The sequence below is a fragment of the Salvelinus fontinalis genome, chromosome 6 (assembly GCF_029448725.1).
Source record: "Salvelinus fontinalis isolate EN_2023a chromosome 6, ASM2944872v1, whole genome shotgun sequence".
Lineage (NCBI taxonomy): Eukaryota > Metazoa > Chordata > Actinopteri > Salmoniformes > Salmonidae > Salvelinus > Salvelinus fontinalis.
This window is the reverse complement of record NC_074670.1, coordinates 2,653,296-2,665,795: the sequence shown is the minus strand read 5'-3', so window position 1 is coordinate 2,665,795 and position 12,500 is coordinate 2,653,296. Positions and strand designations below refer to the sequence as shown.

Genomic DNA, 12,500 nt, shown 5'->3' with positions numbered 1-12,500 from the left:
TACATGTAGATGTAGAGATTTCACACACCGACAGATAGACAGACGGTAGTAGGGGCCAATGCTTGCTGTGATAAGGGGTGAAGACAGACAGACAGACAGACAGACAGACAGACAGACAGACAGACAGACAGACAGACGGTAGCAGGGGCCAATGCTTGCTGTGATAAGGGGTGAAGACAGACAGACAGACAGACAGACAGACAGACAGACAGACAGAGGCCAATGATTGCTGTGATAAGGGGTGAAGACAGACAGACATACAGACAGACAGACGGTAGCAGGGGCCAATGCTTGCTGTGATAAGGGGTGAAGACAGACAGACAGACAGACAGACAGACAGACAGACAGGGGCCAATGATTGCTGTGATAAGGGGTGAAGACAGACAGACAGACAGACAGACAGACAGGCTCATCCGTGTTGTGATATCTCCTGAGTAGCACCACTGTTCAGGAACATCTCTCCCCCCCCAGCTCATCTCCTCTCTACATATCTTCCCCCCCAGCTCCTCCCCTCTCTACATATTTTCCCCCCCAGCTCCTCCCCTCTCTACATATCTTCCCCCCCCAGCTCCTCCCCTCTCTACATATCTTTCCCCCAGCTCCTCCCCTCTCTACATATCTTCCCCCCCAGCTCCTCCCCTCTCTACATATTTTTCCCCCAGCTCCTCCCCTCTCTACATATCTTCCCCCCAGCTCCTCCCCTCTCTACATATCTTTCCCCCCAGCTCCTCCCCTCTCTACATATCTTCCCCCCCAGCTCCTCCCCTCTCTACATATCTTTCCCCCAGCTCCTCCCCTCTCTACATATCTTCCCCCCCAGCTCCTCCCCTCTCTACATATCTTCCCCCCAGCTCCTCCCCTCTCTACATATATTTCCCCCAGCTCCTCCCCTCTCTACATATCTTCCCCCCCAGCTCCTCCCCTCTCTACATATCTTCCCCCCCAGCTCCTCCCCTCTCTACATCTCTTCACCCCCAGCTCCTCCCCTCTCTACACATCTTTCCCCCAGCTCCTCCCCTCTCTACATATCTTCCCCCCCAGCTCCTCCCCTCTCTACATCTCTTCCCCCCCAGCTCCTCCCCTCTCTACATCTCTTTCCCCCCAGCTCCACCCCTCTCTACATATCTTCCCCCCCAGCTCCTCCCCTCTCTACATCTCTTCCCCCCCAGCTCCACCCCTCTCTACATCTCTTCCCCCCAGCTCCTCCCCTCTCTACATCTCTTCCCCCCCAGCTCCTCCCCTCTCTACATCTCTTTCCCCCCAGCTCCACCCCTCTCTACATCTCTTCCCCCCAGCTTCTCCCCTCTCTACATATCTTCCCCCCCAGCTCCTCCCCTCTCTACATATCTTCCCCCCCAGCTCCTCCCCTCTCTACATCTCTTCACCCCCAGCTCCTCCCCTCTCTACACATCTTTCCCCCAGCTCCTCCCCTCTCTACATATCTTCCCCCCCAGCTCCTCCCCTCTCTACATCTCTTCCCCCCCAGCTCCTCCCCTCTCTACATCTCTTTCCCCCCAGCTCCACCCCTCTCTACATCTCTTCCCCCCAGCTTCTCCCCTCTCTACATCTCTTCCCCCCAGCTTCTCCTCTCTCTACTTTGTAGCCGGTTTGCGTGTGAATGAAAGTGTTGACCAAACATCAGAGAAGGCAGTGGGTGAACCAGCAGGTTGTTACTGTATCAAAGCCCTGGTGTGACTCACTAACTACACTGCCGGCAGGAGGCTTCTGTCACACAGCACGGGCCTTTCTCTGTCTTCACCCCTTATCACAGCAATCATTGGCCCTGTCTGTCTGTCTGTCTTCACCCCTTATCACAGCAATCATTGGCCTCTGTCTGTCTGTCTGTCTGTCTGTTTGTCTGTCTGTCTGTCTTCACCCCTTATCACAGCAAGCATTGGCCCCTGTCTGTCTGTCTGTCTGTCTGTCTGTCTGTCTTCACCCCTTATCACAGCAATCATTGGCCCCTGTCTGTCTGTCTGTCTGTCTTCACCCCTTATCACAGCAATCATTGGCCCCTGTCTGTCTGTCTGTCTGTCTGTCTGTCTGTCTTCACCCCTTATCACAGCAATCATTGGCCCCTGTCTGTCTGTCTGTCTGTCTGTCTGTCTTCACCCCTTATCACAGCAATCATTGGCCTCTGTCTGTCTGTCTGTCTGTCTGTCTGTCTGTCTGTCTGAGCCTGTCTGTCTGGAGGAGCCTGTCTGTATGTCTATCTGGAGGAGCCTGTCTGTCTGGAGGAGCCTGTCTGTCTGGAGGAGCCTGTCTGTCTGTCTGGAGGAGCCTGTATGGCTGTCTGTCTGTCTGGAGGAGTGTGTATGTCTGTCTGGAGGAGCCTGTCTGTCTGTCTGGAGGAGCCTGTCTGTCTGGAGGAGCCTGTCTGTCTGGAGGAGCCTGTCTGTCTGGAGGAGCCTGTCTGTCTGAGGAGCCTGTCTGTCTGAGGAGCCTGTCTGTCTGTCTGGAGGAGCATGTATGTCTGTCTGTCTGGAGGAGCCTTTCTGTCTGTCTGTCTGGAGGAGCATGTCTGTCTGTCTAGAGGAGCATGTATGTCTGTCTGGAGGAGCCTGTCTGTCTGTCTGGAGGAGCCTGTCTGTCTGTCTGGGGGAGCCTGTCTGTCTTGAGGAGCATGTCTGTCTTGAGGAGCATGTCTGTCTGTCTGTCTGTCTGCCTGCCTGCCTGTCTGTCTGTCTGTCTGTCTAGAGGAGCCTGTATGTATGTCTGGAGGAGCCTGTCTGTCTGTCTGGAGGAGCCTGTCTGTCTGTCTAGAGGAGCCTGTATGTATGTCTGGAGGAGCATGTCTGTCTGTCTGGAGGAGCCTGTCTGTCTGTCTGGGGGAGCCTGTCTGTCTTGAGGAGCATGTCTGTCTGTCTGTCTGTCTGTCTGCCTGCCTGCCTGTCTGTCTGTCTAGAGGAGCCTGTATGTCTGTCTGGAGGAGCTTGTCTGTCTGTCTGGAGGAGCCTGTCTGTCTGTCTGGAGGAGCCTGTCTGTCTTGAGGAGCATGTCTGTCTTGATGAGCCTGTCTGTCTGTCTGTCTGTCTGTCTGTCTGTCTGTATGTCTGTCTGTCTAGAGGAGCCTGTATGTCTGTCTGGAGGAGCCTGTCTGTCTGTCTGGAGGAGCATGTATGTCTGTCTGGAGGAGCCTGTCTGTCTGTCTGGGGGAGCCTGTCTGTCTTGAGGAGCCTGTCTGTCTGTCTGGGGGAGCCTGTATGTCTTGAGGAGCCTGTCTGTCTTGAGGAGCCTGTCTGTCTTGAGGAGCCTGTCTGTCTGTCTGTCTGTCTGTGTGTCTGTCTGGAGGAGCCTGTCTGTCTGTCTGTCTGGAGGAGCCTGTCTGTCTGTCTGTCTGTCTGTCTGGAGGACGGTAGCTGTCGTCGACCAGTCTCGAGGAGGCCATCCAGCTCTGTGGATGGTAACTGGAGCTGGTGCCATTACCTCTATGAATCACAACAATATATCAGACCAGGCTGGCTACGACACAGACGGTGATGAAGACAACTTCATACACACTCCTCCTGTGAGGACACTAACAGGACCAGGACACTAACAGGACCAGGACACTAACAGGACCAGGACACTAACAGGACCAGGACACTAACAGGACCAGGACACTAACAGGACCAGGACACTCCTCCTGTGAGGACACTAACAGGACCAGGACACTAACAGGACCAGGACACTAACAGGACCAGGACACTAACAGGACCAGGACACTAACGAGACCAGGACACTAACAGGACCAGGACACTAACAGGACCAGGACACTAACAGGACCAGGACACTCCTCCTGTGAGGACACTAACAGGACCAGGACACTAACAGGACCAGGACACTAACAGGACCAGGACACTCCTCCTGTGAGGACACTAACAGGACCAGGACACTAACAGGACCAGGACACTAACAGGACCAGGACACTCCTCCTGTGAGGACACTAACAGGACCAGGACACTAACAGGACCAGGACACTAACAGGACCAGGACACTAACAGGACCAGGACACTAACAGGACCAGGACACTAACAGCAGTAGACCAGGACACTCCTCCTGTCTGAGTGATACGGATGCTGACACACAGGGAGGCGCTTGTCAACTTCATATTTACTACCACAAACACACATGATATCAACACACAGGTGATAGACACTTGGAAGATATTGTAAGGACAGACTGCAGGGGGAGTCTCTCTGGCTCCTCTCCTCAGTTCTGCCTCCACAGACCTACACTACACCAGCCCTCTAAAACCCTACACCAGCCCCCTACAACCCTACACCAGCCCTCTATAACCCTACACCAGCCCTCTATAACCCTACACCAGTCCTCTACAACCCTACACCAGCCCTCTATAACCCTACACCAGCCCTCTATAACCCTACACCAGCCCTCTATAACCCTACACCAGCCCCCTACAACCCTCTACAACCCTTCACCAGCCCTCTACAACCCTACACCAGCCCTCTATAACCCTACACCAGCCCTCTACAACCCTACACCAGCCCTCTACAACCCTACACCAGCCCTCTATAACCCTACACCAGCCCTCTATAACCCTACACCAGCCCTCTACAACCCTACACCAGCCCTCTACAACCCTACACCAGCCCTCTATAACCCTACACCAGCCCTCTATAACCCTACACCAGCCCTCTATAACCCTACACCAGCCCTCTATAACCCTACACCAGTCCTCTACAACCCTACACCAGCCCTCTATAACCCTACACCAGCACTCTATAACCCTCTACAACCCTACACCAGCCCTCTATAACCCTACACCAGCACTCTATAACCCTCTACAACCCTACACCAGCCCTCTATAACCCTCGATAACCCTACACCAGCCCGCTATAACCCTCTACAACCCTACACCAGCCCTATACAACCCTCTATAACCCTCTATAACCCTACACCAGCCCTCTATAACCCTCTACAACCCTACACCAGTCCTTTATAACCCTCTACAACCCTACACCAGCCCTCTATAACCCTCTATAACCCTACACCAGCCCTCTATAACCCTCTACAATCCTCTATAATCCTCTATAACCCTACACCAGCCCTCTATAACCCTCTACAACCCTACACCAGCCCTATACAACCCTCTATAACCCTCTATAACCCTACACCAGCCCTCTATAACCCTCTACAACCCTACACCAGCCCTCTATAACCCTACACCAGCCCTCTACAACCATATATAACCCTACACCAGCCCTATACAACCCTCTATAACCCTCTATAACCCTACACCAGCCCTCTATAACCCTCTACAACCCTACACCAGTCCTCTATAACCCTCTACAACCCTACACCAGCCCTCTATAACCCTCTATAACCCTACACCAGCCCTCTATAACCCTCTACAAGCCTCTATAATCCTCTATAACCCTACACCAGCCCTCTATAACCCTCTACAACCCTACACCAGCCCTATACAACCCTCTATAACCCTCTATAACCCTACACCAGCCCTCTATAACCCTCTACAACCCTACACCAGCCCTCTACAACCATCTATAACCCTACACCATCCCTCTACAACCATCTATAACCCTACACCAGCCCTCTATAACCCTCTATAACCCTACACCAGCCCTCTATAACCCTACACCAGCCCTCTACAACCCTCTATAACCCTCTATAACCCTACACCAGCCCTCTACAACCATCTATAACCCTACACCAGCCCTCTACAACCCTCTATAACCCTACACCAGCCCTCTATAACCCTCTATAACCCTACACCAGCCCTCTACAACCCTCTATAACCCTCTATAACCCTACACCAGCCCTCTACAACCCTCTATAACCCTACACCAGCCCTCTACAACCCTCTATAACCCTCTATAACCCTACACCAGCCCTCTACAACCCTCTATAACCCTCTATAACCCTACACCATCCCTCTACAACCCTCTACAACCCTCTATAACCCTACACAAGCCCTCTACAACCCCCTACAACCCTACACCAGCCCTCTATAACCCTCTATAACCCTACACCAGCCCTCTACAACCCTCTATAACCCTACACCAGCCCTCTATAACCCTCTACAACCCTACACCAGCCCTCTACAACCCTCTATAACCCTACACCAGCCCTCTACAACCCTCTATAACCCTACACCAGCCCTCTAAAACCCTCTATAACCCTACACCAGCCCTCTACAACCCTCTATAACACTCTATAACCCTACACCAGCCCTCTACAACCCTCTATAACCCTCTATAACCCTACACCAGCCCTCTACAACCATCTATAACCCTACACCAGCCCTCTATAACCCTCTATAACCCTACACCAGCCCTCTACAACCCTCTATAACCCTACACCAGCCCTCTATAACCCTCTATAACCCTACACCAGCCCTCTACAACCCTCTATAACCCTCTATAACCCTACACCAGCCCTCTACAACCCTCTATAACCCTACACCAGCCCTCTACAACCCTCTATAACCCTCTATAACCCTACACCAGCCCTCTACAACCCTCTATAACCCTCTATAACCCTACACCATCCCTCTACAACCCTCTACAACCCTCTATAACCCTACACAAGCCCTCTACAACCCCCTACAACCCTACACCAGCCCTCTATAACCCTCTATAACCCTACACCAGCCCTCTACAACCCTCTATAACCCTACACCAGCCCTCTATAACCCTCTACAACCCTACACCAGCCCTCTACAACCCTCTATAACCCTACACCAGCCCTCTACAACCCTCTATAACCCTACACCAGCCCTCTACAACCCTCTATAACCCTACACCAGCCCTCTACAACCCTCTATAACACTCTATAACCCTACACCAGCCCTCTACAACCCTCTATAACCCTCTATAACCCTACACCAGCCCTCTACAACCCTCTATAACCCTACACCAGCCCTCTACAACCCCCTACAACCCTACACCAGCCCTCTATAACCCTCTATAACCCTACACCAGCCCTCTACAACCCTCTACAACCCTCTACAACCCCCTACAACCCTACACCAGCCCTCTATAACCCTCTATAACCCTCTATAACCCTCTATGACCCTCTATAACCCTACACCAGCCCTATATAACCCTCTATAACCCTCTATAACCCTACACCAGCCCTATATAACCCTCTATAACCCTCTATAACCCTACACCAGTCCTATATAACCCTCTATAACCCTCTATAACCCTCTATAACCCTCTATAACCCTCTATAACCCTCTATAACCCTCTATAACCCTCTATAACCCTACACCAGCTCTCTACAGCCTTATTCCTCCATATTCAACCCTCTCAGATTATCTCATATCCAGCTGTTGTTTTGGGAGCAACAGCCAACTCTCTGGTTAGAAAGGAGAGGGGGAGGGAGTGAGAGGGAGCAGAAAAGAGAGGGATATGGGGGAGGGAGAGAAAGGGAGCAGAAAGGAGAGGGGGAGGGAGAGAGAGGGAGCAGAAAGGAGAGGGAGATGAGGGAGGGAGTGAGAGGGAGTAGAAAGGAGAGGGAGATGGGGGAGGGAGAGAGAGGGAGCATAAATTTGAGGGGGAGGGAGGGAGAGGGAGCAGAAAGGAGAGGGGGAAATAGATGGGGGAGGGAGAGAGAGGGAGCAGAAAGGAGAGGGGGAGGGAGATGGGGAGGGAGGGAGAGGGAGCAGAAAGGAGAGGGGGAGGGAGATGGGGGAGGGGGGGAGAGGGGGCAGAAAGGAGAGGGGGAGGGAGAGGGAGCAGAAAGGAGAGGGGGAGGGATATGGGGGAGGGAGGGAGAGGGAGCAGAAAGAAGAGGGGGGGAGATGGGGGAGGGAGGGAGAGGGAGCAGAAAGGAGAGGGGGAGGGAGATGGGGGAGGGAGGGAGAAGGAGCAGAAAGGAGAGGGGGGAGATGGAGGAGGGAGGGAGGGAGCAGAAAGGAGAGGGGGAGGGAGATGGGGGAGGGAGGGAGAGGGAGCAGAAAGGAGAGGGGGAGGGAGAGACAACTAAATAATAAAGACGGTTCATGCTAGTTCAGGAATGAGATAGGAAACCCTGTCCAGCCCACTGTGTGTGTGTGTGTGTGTGTGTGTGTGTGTGTTTACTCCCCTAGCTCCAGGCACAGCCAGCCACACGGCAAGATGCTCTGTTACAACAACAACACAGACATGCCCCCCCCCCCCCCCCCCTCCCCCCTCTGAGCTGCTGGGTCCAGCATCAGACATGGGTTTCCGAGTGGCACGGTGGTCTAAGGCACTGCCTCTCAGTGCATAGAAGTGTCACTACAGAACATGGTTCGATCCCGGGCTGTATCACAATCGGCCGTGATTGGGAGTCTCATAGGGCGGCGCACAATTGGCCCAGCGTCGTCCGGGGTTTGGGCCCGGGTGAGGCCGTCATTGTAAATAAGAATTTGTTCTTAACTGACTTGACTAGTTAAATAAAAAGGTTAAATTAAATGTAAAAAACACTACATGCAGTCTAAAGCAAATGCTGAATATGTTTTAAAGATGGTGAAAACTATTTGAATCCAGATCAGCAGCACCATCTCCCTCCTCCTGTTAAAACAACAGTAATCGTTAGCAGCGTCTGGTCAGCCCGTCTGACCTCTGGTACAGAGGTCACTGTTTTCCATTGTTAGTTTCCTGCAGGAGGCACGGACAATTTATTCCCTACATCCTAACCAACAAAACAAAACAGAGAGTCTGGGGAGGGAGAGAGAGAGAGCGATGGAGAGAGAGAGAGAGAGACAGAGAGAGAGAGAGAGAGAGAGAGAGAGAGCGTTGGAGAGAGAGAGAGAGAGAGAGAGAGAGAGAGAGAGAGAGAGAGAGACAGAGAGAGAGACAGAGAGAGAGAGAGAGAGAGCGTTGGAGAGAGAGAGAGAGAGAGAGAGAGAGAGAGAGAGAGAGAGAGAGAGAGAGAGAGAGAGAGAGAGAGAGAGAGAGAGAGCAACAGAGAGGAAGCAGTGTCCACAATAACATAAAACATGATCTAATTTCCAAACTCTGACCTTTACACAACCACCTCACTAAAGACACGGTTTGTCTCAGAGTCAATAGCTCTGATCTGACTTCACATATATCTACAGTATGACACGTACTAATTACCGAAACCAAGGAAACCAAGTGTCCTTATATGGACATTTTGGAAAACACATAGTCAGACATTTCCTCTTGACTTGTGTTGAGTTTTCCAGAGAGGAGACAACTGGTTAAAATATCAACGTGAACCAGACCCAGCGTTGTAAAGAGGTCTGTTGATACTGCTTGACACCAGACCCAGCGGTGTAAAGAGGTATGTTGATACTGCTTGACACCAGACCCAGCGTTGTAAAGAGGTCTGTTGATACCGCTTGACACCAGACCCAGCGTTGTAAAGAGGTCTGTTGATACCGCTTGACACCAGACCCAGCGTTGTAAAGAGGTCTGTTGATACCGCTTGACACCAGACCCAGCGTTGTAAAGAGGTCTGTTGATACTGCTTGACACCAGACCCAGCGTTGTAAAGAGGTCTGTTGATACTGCTTGACACCAGACCCAGGCTATTTCAGTAGCCACATTATTTTACTGAGTCTTATATCAAACCTCAGAGGACGTATCATTTTCTCAACCAATAGGTTTCCTAGGATACGTGTGTTCTACTCCTCGTAGAATCGGATTACTCCATCCCATAATAAATACCATCCCCAACCACCCCCTTCCATACAACCCATAACGACTTCCAGGGCCCTCTCTAGCTGGGGATAATGTATGGAGAGGTGCCAGACTGGGGTATAGAACTGGGTCTGGGGGTAATGTATGGAGAGGTGTCAGACTGGGGTATATGACTGGGTCTGGGGGTAATGTATGGAGAGGTGTCAGACTGGGGTATAGAACTGGGTCTGGGGATAATGTATGGAGAGGTGTCAGACTGGGGTATATAACTTGGTCTGGGGGTAATGTATGGAGAGGTGTCATACTGGGGTATATAACTTGGTCTGGGGGTAATGTATGGAGAGGTGTCATACTGGGGTATATAACTGGGTCTGGGGGTAATGTATGGAGAGGTGTCAGACTGGGGTATATAACTGGGTCTGGGGGTAATGTATGGAGAGGTGTCAGAGACTGGGGAGTAATCCTAGCAGCCTGTGGCCTCCTATCAAGGCCAGTAGACAGCTCATTTCAACACACACACCCAGCGGCAGGGAGAGAGAGAGTGAGACAGGGTGTTTGAGTCTGTCAGGTCCTATTAGGTCATGGCTGGGTGGATTAAGGCAGACATATCTACAGGCTGCAGCTTGAAGCAGCAGACATGCCGAGGGGAGGGGCTACAGTTAATGAACCTGGACCCCCCCGGTGGAAGGAGAGGTGAGAGGAGTGACACACAGTTGAGAGGGGGTAGGAATACGAGTGGGAGAGGGAGGGATATGGAAAGAGAGCGAGAGAGAGACAGAGAGGGAGAGACCCACACTTCCTGTTGTCATAACCTACTCTCCAGCCAGGAGACTGATACAGGGAAGGGTCAAGGGTCAGGAGAGGCATGGAGACAGGTGTCAGAGGGCAGGAAACCAGGGAAGGAGAGTGGAGTACGGAGCGTGGTCTGTGAGAGAAACCAGGGAAGGAGTGTGGAGTACGGAGCGTGGTCTGTGAGAGAAACCAGAGAAGGAGTGTAGTGTACGGAGCGTGGTCTGTGAGAGAAACCAGAGAAGGAGAGTGGAGTACGGAGCGTGGTCTGTGAGAGCAACCAGGGAAGGAGAGTGGAGTATGGAGCGTGGTCTGTGAGGGAAACCAGGGAAGGAGAGTGGAGTACGGAGCGTGGTCTGTGAGGGAAACCAGGGAAGGAGAGTGGAGTACGGAGCGTGGTCTGTGAGGGAAACCAGAGAAGGAGAGTGGAGTACGGAGCGTGGCCTGTGAGGGAAACCAGAGAAGGAGAGTGGAGTACGGAGCGTGGCCTGTGAGGGAAACCAGAGAAGGAGAGTGGAGTACGGAGCGTGGCCTGTGAGGGAAACCAGGGAAGGAGAGTGGAGTACGGAGCGTGGTCTGTGAGGGAAACCAGGGAAGGAGAGTGGAGTACGGAGCGTGGTCTGTGAGGGAAACCAGGGAAGGAGAGTGGAGTACGGAGCGTGGTCTGTGAGGGAAACCAGAGAAGGAGAGTGGAGTACGGAGCGTGGTCTGTGAGGGAAACCAGAGAAGGAGAGTGGAGTACGGAGCGTGGTCTGTGAGAGAAACCAGGGAAGGACTGTAATACCATCTACATGTCTGTCACCCAGGCTATAATACCATCTACATGTCTGTCACCCAGGCTATAATACCATCTACATGTCTGTCACCCAGGCTATAATACCATCTACATGTCTGTCACCCAGGCTATAATACCATATACATGTCTGTCACCCAGGCTATAATACCATATACATGTATGTCACTCAGGCTATAATACCATATACATGTCTGTCACCCAGGCTATAATACCATCTACATGTCTGTCACCCAGGCTATACGCCTTGACCACACATTAGAAACACACATTATAAACTGGGTGGTTCAAGCCCTGAATGCTGATTGGCTGACAGCCGTGGTTTATCAGATGGCATACCACTGGTATGACAAAACATATATATTTACAGCTCTAACTCCGTTGGTAATCAGTTTATAATAGCAACAAGTACATCCCTTAGCCGTGGTATATTGGCCATATACCCCCCCCCCCCCATATACCCCCCCCCCCCACACACACACGTGCTTTAATGCTTAAATATACCATCTACATACTGCATGTACTCACACTATAACCATGAAAAGGAAACACACTGTCTTTCAGGACGGTGTGAGGCCACACGAGGGGAGAGGACGGTGTGAGGCCACACGAGGGGAGAGGACGGTGTGAGGCCACACGAGGAGAGAGGACGGTGTGAGGCCACACAAGGGGAGAGGAGGGTGTGAGGCCACACGAGGGGAGAGGAGGGTGTGAGGCCACACGAGGGGAGAGGAGGGTGTGAGGCCACACGAGGGGAGAGGAGGGTGTGAGGCCACACGAGGGGAGAGGACGGTGTGAGGCCACACAAGGGGAGAGGAGGGTGTGAGGCCACACGAGGGGAGAGGAGGGTGTGAGGCCACACGAGGGGAGAGGAGGGTGTGAGGCCACACGAGGGGAGAGGAGGGTGTGAGGCCACACGAGGGGAGAGGACGGTGTGAGGCCACACGAGGGGAGAGGACGGTGTGAGGCCACACGAGGGGATAGGACGGTGTGAGGCCACTTTCAAACATGTCAATCATATAACAACACAGCAGATCCTGGCTAGCTGACTGCGAGAGGCGGTAGAGTGGAGAGATATGAGGTAAAAAGGAGAGAGAAATAGATAGGAGAGAGATGAGGTAGAGTGGAGAGAGAGAGGCGAGAGAGGAGGTAGAGTGGAGAGAGAGAGGAGAGAGATGAGGTAGAGTGGAGAGAGAGATGAGGTAGAGTTGAGGTAGAGTGGAGAGAGAGATGAGGTAGAGTGGAGAGAGAGAGAGGAGAGAGAGATGAGGTAGAGTGGAGAGAGAGAGGCGAGAGAGGAGGTAGAGTGGAGAGAGAGAGGA

General features: G+C 52.5%; 1 protein-coding gene across 2 annotated transcripts in view; it reads right to left on the bottom strand.

The window, feature by feature from the left end:
- Positions 1-12,500, bottom strand: part of cdkal1 (CDK5 regulatory subunit associated protein 1-like 1) — an 815,078-nt gene that overhangs the window by 327,671 nt on the left and 474,907 nt on the right. The window lies entirely within an intron of this gene.